Raw genomic sequence first — 12,785 nt, forward strand, 5'->3', positions numbered from 1 at the left:
TAATTAATTGTACTCAGTGTTTGTTTCTGCTCGTAATATTGCAACTTCATTAAGAAAGTCAGTGGTGTTCAGTGATTCCACATTCCAGATCCAGTATTTTAAGCAAGGAGAGCGGCCAGCAAGGCAGCCCTATATCTGTCTGCTTGTTTCACTTCTGCATTCTCTTTCTCCTTCACTCAAACTCTCTCTTGCCCAAATGTTTGGTCACCAGGCAGCGGTGATCCAGTGCTGAGCTACATTAAGGAACTGGTCTAATCCCAGAAAAGCCTGACCAGCTTTCAGCATTTCTGCTCACTATATGGATGTACAGAATACTGGCTTGGCACAAGGAGAGATGAAGGGAGAAGGGCTGCAGTCTGTCAGTGGCAGTGCTGCCTTATGCTGTCTTCAGTTACATGTGGAACTGCCATCTTTGTACAATGCGTAGCATTTAAGATGTTAAAGAAATGTGATTTTAATATTTAAGACACTTCTCAAATTTATCTTTGTTATAACCTTTCTGTAACAAGAAACGTTAAATATTGATCTTTTCATATCTTCTGAATGCTGTTCTCTGATTTTTCAGGGATGGCCTCTCCAAAGCACGTGGAGCCTTGGTAAATGTTAACTTAGAAATTAGACCAAGGGTTATTATTGCCTGATAACTTAGAGCGATACCATGTGAGCATTCACACTACAAAGAAAGTGGCATTCACTTTCTGAGTCTTCAGTAATTAAATTACTGTTAGTTAATTAGTCTTTCCTAACTTTCCCTCGTTGGGAAGAACATTCTTAGTGTATGTGGCTCGCAAACAACATCCAGTCTTACTCTCTACAGTTTAAAACGAAGGAAAGCATTAATGTTAGAACTATTGTTTCTACTTACTTTTGAGAGACAAAATCCCTTTTTGATCTTAGATTTTTCACCATTGAATGAATGATTGACTAAAAGGACTTGGTAGCTGGAAAGGTTTATTATTCAAATGCCTTATTTCTGGAATGATCTGTCTATGAACTATCACCTTATGAACTTGTAACTGGGTGCTGCTGTCCCCGCTGTGTGCAGTGGGTCCTGCGCTAGCGTGCCGGCCTGTCAGCTACATCTGCCCTGCCAGAGCTGCAGGTGTAAATTGGGCAGGGCTGCTGGGGCTGTCTGTCAGGTGCCATCAGCATGGCTGCTGCCAGCACAGTTATTGCAAAGGATTGGTTAAGGTAAGGTGGGGCAGCCCAGAGAGCCTGCAGCTCTGGTGCTTGCAGGTGCCAGGGAAGCTATGGTGAGCCAGTTGTAGAACCAGGTACCACGAAGGGCAGAGCATTGTAAGGGGGAGGAGCAGAAGTGGCCCCAGGGTCTGGCTGCTGCTTGGTGGCAGCAGCCAGCAGGTTAGAAACCAGCACTTTTAGCTCCCTGCTACTGCAGCAGAGGCTGACGCAGTGCTGGCTTGGGCTTTCTTATGGTGCTTGAGTGATGGGGGCCCCATAAGTGCCATTGTCTGCATGCCTACTTCCAAATCCACCACTAGCAGGCTCCGCTCTGGCCCAGGAGGTGTCCCTTGAGTGGGCTGGGGGCCTGGGCTGTTCCTCGGGTTGCTCTTGTTCAGATATTCCTGCAGCCGTGTCTCTTTTCTTCTGGGCAACTCCTCACTTTCAGTGTTCAAGCAGTTGTAGGTAATCTCTCCTGAAATATGAATTACAGTAGGAGAGTAACTAAAAAGTGCAGAGGAGAAGAGTTAGTTATGATCAATTTGGGGGTGAAAGACAGCAAGGTACAGGAACTAAGAGTTGTAATTGCTAAAGACAATAATGGGTATTAAAATACCAGTTTAAACACGCAGTGTAGGCTGACTAAAACTTTGTGATGCAGTTCTAATGATACAGTTTTTTTAAGTAATAAACACTGTTGTGTTTTTTTTTGTTTTGTTTTGTTTTGGGTTTTTTTGCTCTTTGGGACCTAAGAGGTATAAGATTAAAAAACAAACAAAAACAAAAACCATAATAAGATAATACAACTTTTCAGCTTCCACGTAGAATTAACATGTAGGTAATTCTGTACTCCTTAAATTCATTCCACATTTGAAAAAAGAATTCTGGTCTTGCATGGTAAGGTATGTTACAAGTATGTTGAAATGAATAGGCTCATCATATCCTGATATCTTTCTGTTCCATCAGTTCAAAGTCATTGGATATAACCCAAATATATTTTATCTACATTTCTACTATTTAGTGCTGCTAACTCTAACATACCTAGAAACAGATCAGAACATTTACTGTCATCCTCATCTCCTCTATTAACAAAGCTTATTTTATTAGACCCTCCACCTCTCCCAGTAGAGTATTGTGAGAGTTGGTCAACGTGTGAAACTGATCTACAGTCTACAAATCTACTGATCTACTGATTCTACAAATAGCAAATGCCTCTTCCTCTGCCTCTTGGGAAGTGGGGGAGATCTCATAAAGTTGTGTTGAATTGTGGTGAATCCATGCAGATTAAATTGACAAACAAGGCTTTTCATGCTTTCAGTCTCAAAAATTCTTACAGGCCCTTTCTTTCCCAATACTTCCACCCGAAATGTTTATTCATCACTAACAATGTAGTTTCCACTGTGATCTTACCAAATGGTCTTAAATTGGTCACTTTCCACCAATAGCCAGAATTTCTCTGGAAAGGTGAGGGCTGAGAAGATACTGGCTGTGCCAGCACTCTCCTCAGAAGAAGTCTGAGCTGATCATCTGGTTTCTTCTCTATCACTTTGTGAATCCTTTTTTTATTTTATTGATACTACAGCAGCATCACAAGCTGTTCCTTGATCCTGTCCTGGAGAACCAGGAGAAGGGGAGACTGAGAACTCAACCGCTGTCTCTGAATGAGAAACAGAAGTTTCTGCTTCAGGTGGCTTGCTTTTGATTTCTTCTCTGAGATTGACTGATGTTTGTACTTTCAGCCATTTCAGCTGTAAGCCAGTCTTTGCTCTGTCAGTTGGCAAGTGGAGTCCAACTGAACTGTATAGGCATTCTGGCAGGAGATTCTCAAACTTCACAATGACATCACTGTGTGGTGCCCATGGTCTGGCTGGCTGCAGCAGCCAGAGCAGATGTTGCTGACCAGCACTTGTTGTTGGTCTTGGACAGAGCCATGCATGTTTTAAGTCAAGAAGTAAATGAAGCCACGTAAAGGCGATCGTTTCTCACCTGTACCTTGCTTCTCCACGTGTACCTTGCTTCTCCTTCCCTGTGTGGTCCACTGAGTTGTTCTCTTCTGGCCTCTTCTGGTTCTCCATCTGGGAGTGGTAATCGGTTTCCCAAGCAATGTTAACAAAAGAATATAGCAATGTTTTTCCCAGTTTGTCCCCTTTTCTTGTAAATGCTCCTCGATTTCAACAATACAACTTCTGCAAGAGAGTAGTACACAGGTGATGCTCTGCTTTGTCAGCAGTCTCCCAGAGGTGAACTCTTGCTCAGGTTTTTGCCCATTCAGGTAACCATGCAGGTGTCTCTACTGCCAAGTCCTTTCTGCCTGCTTGCTGTATGTCTTTAAATCAGGTCACCTCAGAGCACTGTACCACTGCAAGGTTGCGGCTTGCAGTCCTGCTGTGTCCTCACATCCACTGCAGCTGTTCTGCTTCTCAGCGTGTGTTTTACTGTTACTCAGTTTGTTTTTTTCTCTGGCCCCAGCGTTTTCCTTTTCTCCAGCTGTCTGACTTGCTAGTGTTTCTGTTGTGTACCTGGGGGGCTTTAAGTAAAATTGTACTTTATTTTGAGAGCAAATGGGCTTTCTTCTTTTTTGAGCTCAAGGCCAAGCAAGTCAATGAATATAGGCTGACATCTGAGGGTAAGGCTGTAAGGACAGCCTGAGAGAAGCAGCAGTTCATTTAGTGTCCTGTTTTTGCTTAGTTTCCCCTCATATTCTAATATAATCTAAGAAATAAATATGTGCAGCATGCACTGGAAATATGCTTTAAGATGATAGCTGCCATTTTCTCCAAGTTAACTTTTCAGCATGTGTTTTCACAGGGTTTGTAATATGGTCCAGCTGTTTGAAGGACCACCTAGGCTTCTAGGGATCCTACCCATCATCAAAAGTCATTTGTAAAACACTGACCTTAGTGGGGCTTGTTGTTGATGTAGTGAAGCCTGGCAGTACTGTGCAGTGAAGTTAAAACAGTTAAGTTTTCTTTAAGGTATTTTGCTCACGTTTCCACGCTGTTGGTTTTGATACGCAAGAAAATCCTTAGTGCAGTGGGATTTATGCATATTTATGCTTCAGAGGTCTAATCAGCCCCCCACGAATGTAGATAAGGGCTGTTTTGTTCGTTTTAGAGAACTTTCCATTGGAATTGAGATGGAAAACCTACTGTGCTGTAAGTGGAATTTACAGCTGCCTTTATTTAAGCTAACACTTAGCAAATTAGCTTAGGGCTTCCTATAGCGAAGTGTGCTGAACCATTCTGATATGCTATTTCATTTTAACCTTCTTATGCCAGCTTGAATTGTTAGAGATTTTGGGTGACATAACCCAGCATAGGGAATATATCCCAGGTGGGATGAGGGAATCCTGCTTCCTTGTACTGCTTTTTAAGAGCACAATTTTGAAAGCTACAATTTAAAATTGCCACAATCTATTTTTTTCTATAAATAAAATTTGGGGAGGTAAAGGGAAGTTGTTTTATCTGTGTTAAAAAAAGGTCCTCCAGCTGTCTCATGGAGAAACACTAGAATCTACCAGTACTGGGGACTGAAGACTTCAAATTTGGTGAGCTGGATATGCTATCCAAAAAATTCCCCTGGCAACGTGTGAATTGTCTGCTGCGACTGACAGGGCTGAGAAAGGCTTTTTACAGGGTGTCCCTCCAGGTTGTAGTGGGGCAGTACGTACAGTGCTCAGCTGTAGAATGAAAAGCAAGAGGCTCCTTGTTTCTCCAAGGTTCTTCCTGCTGGAATCAGGCAGACAGCCTGACTGAAAGCCTGGGGCTGATAAACATGCAGGTAGGTGGATGTGAAGTAAGTGAAATGGGTGCAGGACTGAAAAAAGGCCAACTGAGAACAACTGAAAAGGAAAGGCATAAAGCAGTTGGTAGGGTGCTGGGAGATGAGGGAAGGAATGGGATGAGCTGAGAGAAATCAGAGAAGGGGACAGGAGAAGCAGTAGGGCAGAGGTTCAGGGTGTACTGGAGGCTGAGTAAGAAGCAGCGTGGAGGGAGCTGGAGTCTGGTCTGTGGGGAGAAAACGCATTTCAAGGCTAGGACGCTCCCATGAAAGATTGCCAGAGCATTTTTTATTTTTATACTAAGGCAGAAACAGTCCTGACACCCTCGTTGCTGCTTTTCATTTTCAGCAAAAAGAAGCCTACCAAGCAGAAACACGCATCCATTCTATCCACTACCAGCTGCTTGACTCCTAGAAGTCCAAATTGTTTTCCCCAGTATATGCAGTATTTGCTCAGGCAGCAGTGATCTCAGCATACATTTGAAATGCCTGGGAATTGGATGGTTCCATGTAATAATTTATTTTGATTTCCCTCAAGGCCATCTTGATTATTATTTTTTTAATTACAAAATAACATTCAAACTAAACAAACAGATAATGCTTAGTATTTTACAACACAAGCATAATCTCTCTGACTCCTGTTGCAGAGGATCCAGCTCTTTGGAAAGTGCTTTGCAAAATGAATTAGCCAAGCACAGCCCCAGCCCATCAAACCATCCCAGTGCCCTAACTTCTCAGCAGGGTTCCTCTCCTATGTCTGCATTTTTTAATAGTTATCCACAGGTTTAAAAATACTACATTTATGTTCTATTAAATTCCAAATTAACTGTCCCCACCTCTTTCTGGAAAGGCAACAAAATGGTTCAGAAGACAGCAGTCACATCCTGCACGCCTCCGCCTACAGGCACACACAGCAGCAGGGCATGTACTGAAGCTGTCTCTGACATGTAATTTTCCTTATTACTAAGTGCTCAGCTCTTCTCTTTTCAATGCCTTTAAAACTAAAGATTTATATGTGCATATGTACATGTAGGAGAAGAAAGAGGGAGGAAAAGAGTATGAGAATTAATTTGTCTTCTTTCAGATCCTTCAAATAAGTCTTGAGCAATCTTGCCATATTTGGGTCGAGATCCAAAGCCTGTGGAAGCTACTGCTGTGGCACACAAAGTGTTTTGGAGAGTAATTGTCACCTATCTCTCTTGAGGATTTAATATACATTTGTAATAAATGTGTCATGTGGCACAGGCATTTCTCTAAGGAGAGGCTTTATAGTTTGTCAAGCAAACTGTGACATAGTTATCTTCAGAAACAAAGGACGTATCCTACTTAACACCAGTAAGCTCACACAATTTGCATTTCTTTAAAAAAAAAAAAAGCTCTTTACTGTTAGAGTTTTTTCTTGTCATATACAGTATTAACACCAAATCTGCAAGGAGTGTTAATCAATTAATTATTTTTCACTTTGTACTTCTATATCAAGTCTGTGTTCTTGTCATAAGATACGCTCTATCAGACGACACGGTAAGACCCATAGTTTTTTCTTGTGTGTTTCTATCAGTCTGAAAAACCAGAACCAGCTTAGAACTGGTGTGGTCATGCTGATGTTAAGAAGTATCAACATCCTGAGGCTTTAAGTTTTCTTTTGGATGAGCCTCTTGGATGTTATTAAATTTTCCAGTTGTCTGAGTTTCTCACTACTGAAATCAGGCTCAATATTTAATGAAGATGACTTTTTGCACAGCACATTAGACTACTTATGTGTTTTATGTTGTTGAGGAATGACATTCAAATATCCTTCTAGATGATTACTTTGATATTTCCCACCTAGACTAGGAAAGAAAGGGTGTGTATGATACAAAAGAAGCCACTAAGCATGGACCTTGTCATCTTAGGGCTTAGGGGAGTTGTAATTCCAGCTCCTTGCCTGTCCCCTTCCTTGCAGTGAGCCTTGCCTCTACAGAAGGTAACCCTGCACTCTGTGTACTGGGTCAGGGGAAGCCTGCACCATACTGTGGGAAACTTGGGCAGAGCAGGATGGGACAAACAAAAAAGGGGAAATGTCACATTTGAAATAACATTGCCTTTAAAACTATTGAGTCAGCTGCTGCATCAGGGATTTGAGTGAAAAACTTAATGAACAGAAGTAGATTTTTCTAGGAGCAAACTGCATGAGATCGAAGCTTTCTTTGAATTAATTCTAGAATAATGAATCCTGCAAAAGTCAGTTTTTCAAAAACATCAGAGAAATGCAATATATTACGTTTACTTACTGAAGCCATTTTCAGCTGTCTCCTCAGAGGCCCTGCCTACAGGGGGCAGGAAGATATGACAACAAATATAGTGAAACATTTCAATGTTTCTAGGCTTTAAATTTTCAGTTTGGCAAAAAGCTTCATTTGGTTTTCTCTTCATCTTTGTTCAGTACAAAAACAGACATCAAGGCGTAGTGATTTTCCTCTACAACAACACTGTGTATTTTTGGACAGCTATGATGGCCTTCAAAAGCCTGATTTTCTTCAGATGGATGCTCTATTGTCTCACAGGCAAGAATGAGATCTCCGTTAGTATCACTGTTACCCTCTTATATTTCCCTTACTATTTCCACATCGCCTTGTATTTGTTATTTGTCTCATACTGTCACATATATTTTTCTCATACTGTCACATTCTCCAGTATGATTACTGCCCTCTTTTCAGTAGCCTTGACGTTGCAGAATGACAGTGGCGTCACAAGTACTAGAATCCTTGAATGAACAGGATTGGAAATGGCCGGCAGATTAACAATAATTGCTTGAAGTTTACTCTTTGGCTTAAAGTAGTGGGGGAGAAATATTTACATAAATGAATTTTTAGTAGATACTAAAAATAGGAAGCTGCTTAAGAAAATACTGCTTGTGTGTACATTAGCATGTGATTTTAATTATGCTAGCATTTGTGCTCTTTGTGTAGTTTGACTTAGGGCCATGTGAGATGCATGAATGAACTGTCGCTCATGTAGAGTTAATCATAATTTGTCCATATAGGGAAAAAAATCCCTGGGAAAATATGATAACACTTTTCACTGGCAGTAAATGTTAGCTGTTGTTAGTCCTTTAAAAATATATATTCTTAGCAAGCTACACAAACTCTTAGTTGAAAGTGTTCATTGAAAAGAGGTATGTATCATGTGTCCAGATCCACACAGGAATGAACTGTATTGACTAAGGGACTGTATCCTTTTGCAGCATATCATTTATTTCATTTTCCTTTCCCTTGAACAAGAAAATATATTTTGATTCAGTGTTCAACAATCCAAGCCAAGTTATTTAAAATAATATTCACTTTGTACTTAGTGTAAAATGCTGTTTTTAGAGCAGACACTTCTGTTATACAATATTGCAAACAGAAATCATTTGTTTCCAGTTCTCATACAGAACCAATTAGTAAAAGTCTTTGGACTTCTTTGCCCTTCTTTTTTTCCCAGTTAGTGACAAATAACTGGGTCTCGCTGACACATAGAACAACAAATAGATAAAGCAAGCATGGATTCTGAGATCTATAATTTTTAATAATTTTTAAACTAGCTACAAAATGTCAATCACTTCACAAACTGACAGGAGACATAAGGAATTTCATATTACATGCTGTAAATGATATTTATCTCACAGTTTATCTAGAGTTCATTCATTTAGGTTTTTTATTATTTTTAATTAAGTCAGCTACTAAACATCTCAGCGATTTGGTGTGCATAGCTCTAGGTAAGCAACAGAGAACTGTACTGATAACAAACCACATGGGGATAGCGACTAGTAAGAGAGAGCCTTATAAAAATTAATTTCTTTGCACCATTTCATATGGTAGTCGTTTCCTTCAAAAGATAGTCTTCAAAAGCAGCAGACAAACCCAATATATTACACTTATTCTTTTTGTCTTTGACGTATTTTCAGCCAAGCACATTTTGCTGGCAATGGCTAAATGGTGAGTGCCAAATCCCTCTTTTTTTCATAATTAAAAAAAATGATCATGATTAATAACTCTATATATATATATATCAACAAGAAAAAGTGGCACGACTGCAAACTTGCTGGTATAACATAGTCCCAAAAGAGTCCGAATACTGAGCATGCTTTTGTTGTCATTGTTGGTATGCTACTGCCATGGGAAAAAGTCTTGTTTAAGTAGGAGTCTAAAAGTCTATTTATTCCTCATGCATAAATGCATAAATCACATCACTTTGTAGTGCAATGCTTGTTATAGTAAGATAATTCCACATTGTCTAATCATGAAATCATAACAACAGATAATGGCAATGAAGAACTGAAGACAGCAGGTTTAAGTGCTTAAACATCATGATACCCAAAGACAGGAGCATGGCAGTAGCTCTGTGGAATGTCACAGTTTTACAAGAACAATACTGTATATTTAAAGGTTAACAGCACGTTTAGCATTCCAACATGGTTGTCATTCAGCAAACATCATTTAAAAAAAGGAGAGGAAAAGGAAAAGGAATCCAAACAGAAACAAGGAAAGGGAAAATCCCAAAAAACATCATAGTGAGCTATAGCCATCAAATCAGCACTATGTACAACCTTTGGAAAGAAAGATATCTAGAAAAAAATTAATTACAAGTATCATTTTTGGAAAGCTGACAAACTACACAGGACAACATTTACAATGGGGCTGATATGTGCATGTGTGCAAACCTAGTAGGTAAATACCATGATAAAAGCATGAAGGTACTGCCCTCTGGGTCAGCATTAAAAGGAAATGCACTTTGCTGCATTTAACCACTGCCGAGCATCTTTGTTGCACGCTGGTTGGCTTCATCAATCCTGGTTTTATTGGAATCAGCCTAGGGAAACACAAAGAAAGGGGACAGATGATTATGTAGCAGAGAGAGAAGGTGCACAGTGCTCTGTGGGCACTCCTTTAGTTTTGGCTGTTAGGAAAAACAAAACAAATGGAAGTTACGGATTAGCCTGATTTTGTGACACTGAGCAGCCTTTGAGTTTTTGTGAGCTTTTGCGTTTGTATTCAATTTCTCTTAAACTCTTTTAAATGCCATGCCACGTCTGTGGCTGGTGCTAATCGTTTGCACCATCAACAGTGGTGGATGACAGGATGAAAATTGTGGTGTGCATGTGGATGTCACCGGAAAATCTTCCGGTGCTCTGTAAGGCTTGGATTCAGTGGACCTGGACTCTGTCTGGACCTTTTGACTGTGTGTGTGACAAGGAAGGTAGAAGCAGGAGTGATGCCGTTACTCCTCTCTCTCAACAAGGAGTTCGGTGTAGCCACAAGACAGGGTAACCTCTTTGATCAGGCAGCCGCGTAGATGGGAATTAAGAAGGAAGGGATTCCATCATGATTTGGAATTCTACCATTATTTGAAAAAAATCAAACTGGAATTTAGTCCAGTGTGGACTGAACTGTTAACTTCACTGTCTTCCATGCTGTAACACTTGCCATACTTAAAAAGTGCTGTTAATAGAACAACAGATTTTGGAGTTCTGTTTGAGAGGGCAGAGACTTTAACCATGGCTTTCTGTCGCTCTGTAGAAGTTAGTTTTGGAGTCAAAGACATTATTGTAGCTGACAAAAACTGGCAAAGTTCCTTTCAAGTCTGTGTTGCTAGCAGAGGACTAGATAGAAAATGCTTTCAGTGTTTGAAATGAGACCCGTGGGAAAGGTGAGAGCTGTGTTACTACTTTAAAAGCATGACATCAAATAGCAAACTCTTTTCTGCAGTTTGATGTCTTCATTTTTTATTTTTGTTTTTTGCCTTGATTATTCCCAGCTCTCTGGGGTGTACCCAAATAGTGCAGATTTCTTTTAAATCTTCAATTTGCAAAGGCTGAAGCATCTTTCCCACATTCATTTCAAAACCTTTGAAAATGGTTATACTGATATGCAATAAATCACTCTTAAGCATCTTAGGCTTTTCTCCCTAATTGTTCTGGCACATGTAAATATGTATTTTTAGTACAGCAGCATGTGCCAGATCCTCAGCAAGAGTAAATCACCATAACTACTCAGTATAAACCACGTTTCTGTTTTTTATCCATGAATTTGACCTTGTCTATTGCAGTATAGCTTTTGCCAAAAGATTACCTGAAAGATAAATTAATGGCTTGAAAGCATTTAACTTTATCATGAAATACATTAATATTGATTGAATGTTAAGTGTTGATGAAACATAATGTTTCTAAATGGGAATACTGAAGCCTAAATTTGGTAAATGATGTTTCATCCAAGTCAGTGGGAGTCCTTGCCCAGACCTTCCCAGCTGGGTGAAGACAAAATGTTTTTAGCCCTTCTACTTTCCGCCCAGCTCTCCATTAATGGCTCTTTTTTGGAACAGGCTGTCTTCTGGTGATGGTTTCTGACCCTTTTGACCTACTTATCACATCATCATTTTAGTTTTTGTCCTTTTTTCTCTGATCTAAAGGAAGGATAAAACCTTTTATTTGTTGTCTCATCTGATTACCATGAATAGATTAGATTACCTCTCTGCATTATGAAATTGCTCTGGTTTGGATGCACATATCCAGTTTAACGTAAGTGCTTTAGAAGCATTTGGGTTAGGTTGGTGAGGTACCCAAGCTTTTGCAACATATGCCAACCAAGGATTTTTCTAGTGATGATAGCTGACTGAAAGCACAGTGCTCTAGTTGGTCGGAAAAAAAAACCAAAACCCTCCAGCCCCCCTGCATTGCCTGCCACCAGCCAGGGGTGATGCCTATTGCCATGTCTCGTTGCAGAATGGAAGTGTACATTTTTTGGTTTTGGTATTATCCAGATTCAGTAATTTCTATCTTTGATAGAGGGTTATCCTAATATTTTGTTTCCTTTTCTAGTATCTCGTTACTGCTTGGGCCACACATTCTTACTCAAAGAAATTCAGCAGATTTTCACTAAGACTGAAGACTCCTATTTTTATGCTGCTTTCATGATGATTCCTTTGTGTACACTGCAAGTCCATCTTTCAGAAATGCGGCACTCTTCTTAGCCATGGGCTCTGACCAACAGGATGTGCCTATGAGGCTGGATTTAATGAATTGCATTAGCTAGCAACATTTTTTCCATTTGCTGTATGAAACACTGCACACCTAACCCTGTAGGAAAACCACTCAGATGTGGAAGGCCAGTCCCTCAGTTAGCTGCTGCTCTCAGCATGCACTGCCTAGAGATATGGCCCATGTTCTTCATGTTCACAAGGGGCCTGGTCAGTATTTTCAAGTTCCAGATGTTTACAAGCATGAGCCGATAGGAGAATCCTTGTTAGGATCACTGCAGTTTGTGATAGCATCCTGCAGACATGGATAGGATGCATCTGATTTCTATCCGCAGGGAATGTCTCCTGCTACTATGCTATGTCATGAGTAGGATAGCTACTAATGTGTGTGTCTTTGTTCTTCCTCTGAAAAAATAATGTATATCATAGACTTGTTATTTAAATCTAGTTATGGCATGGGGTGGATAATTTTCCAGTCCCTTGTTGCAGTGTAGATTAATTTGCTGTTTTCTACTGCTTTTCATATGAACAACAATGGTAAATCTCTCACCTCCAACCACCCGTTTCACTTTTCCCTAAAGTAGGAAGTGCTGCAGAATGGCATCATGGTGACACTGTACATTTTCCAATGTGCAGACTAATAGATGCAGCTTTATGAAGCACACTTTTGACTGACACAAAACCATGCACTCTTCTATGTTGTATGACTATGTCAGAGACTAGCTTCCTGCCTGTAAGGCAACATATTCTTCACCCAATCCTTCTTGGAATCAAACCCGAATAAGGAAAGTGAGCTGACTGAATCCCTAACTGCTATTTCTTTTTTTTTTTTT

Source organism: Meleagris gallopavo, chromosome 2 (genome assembly GCF_000146605.3).
Source record: "Meleagris gallopavo isolate NT-WF06-2002-E0010 breed Aviagen turkey brand Nicholas breeding stock chromosome 2, Turkey_5.1, whole genome shotgun sequence".
NCBI classification, from domain to species: domain Eukaryota; kingdom Metazoa; phylum Chordata; class Aves; order Galliformes; family Phasianidae; genus Meleagris; species Meleagris gallopavo.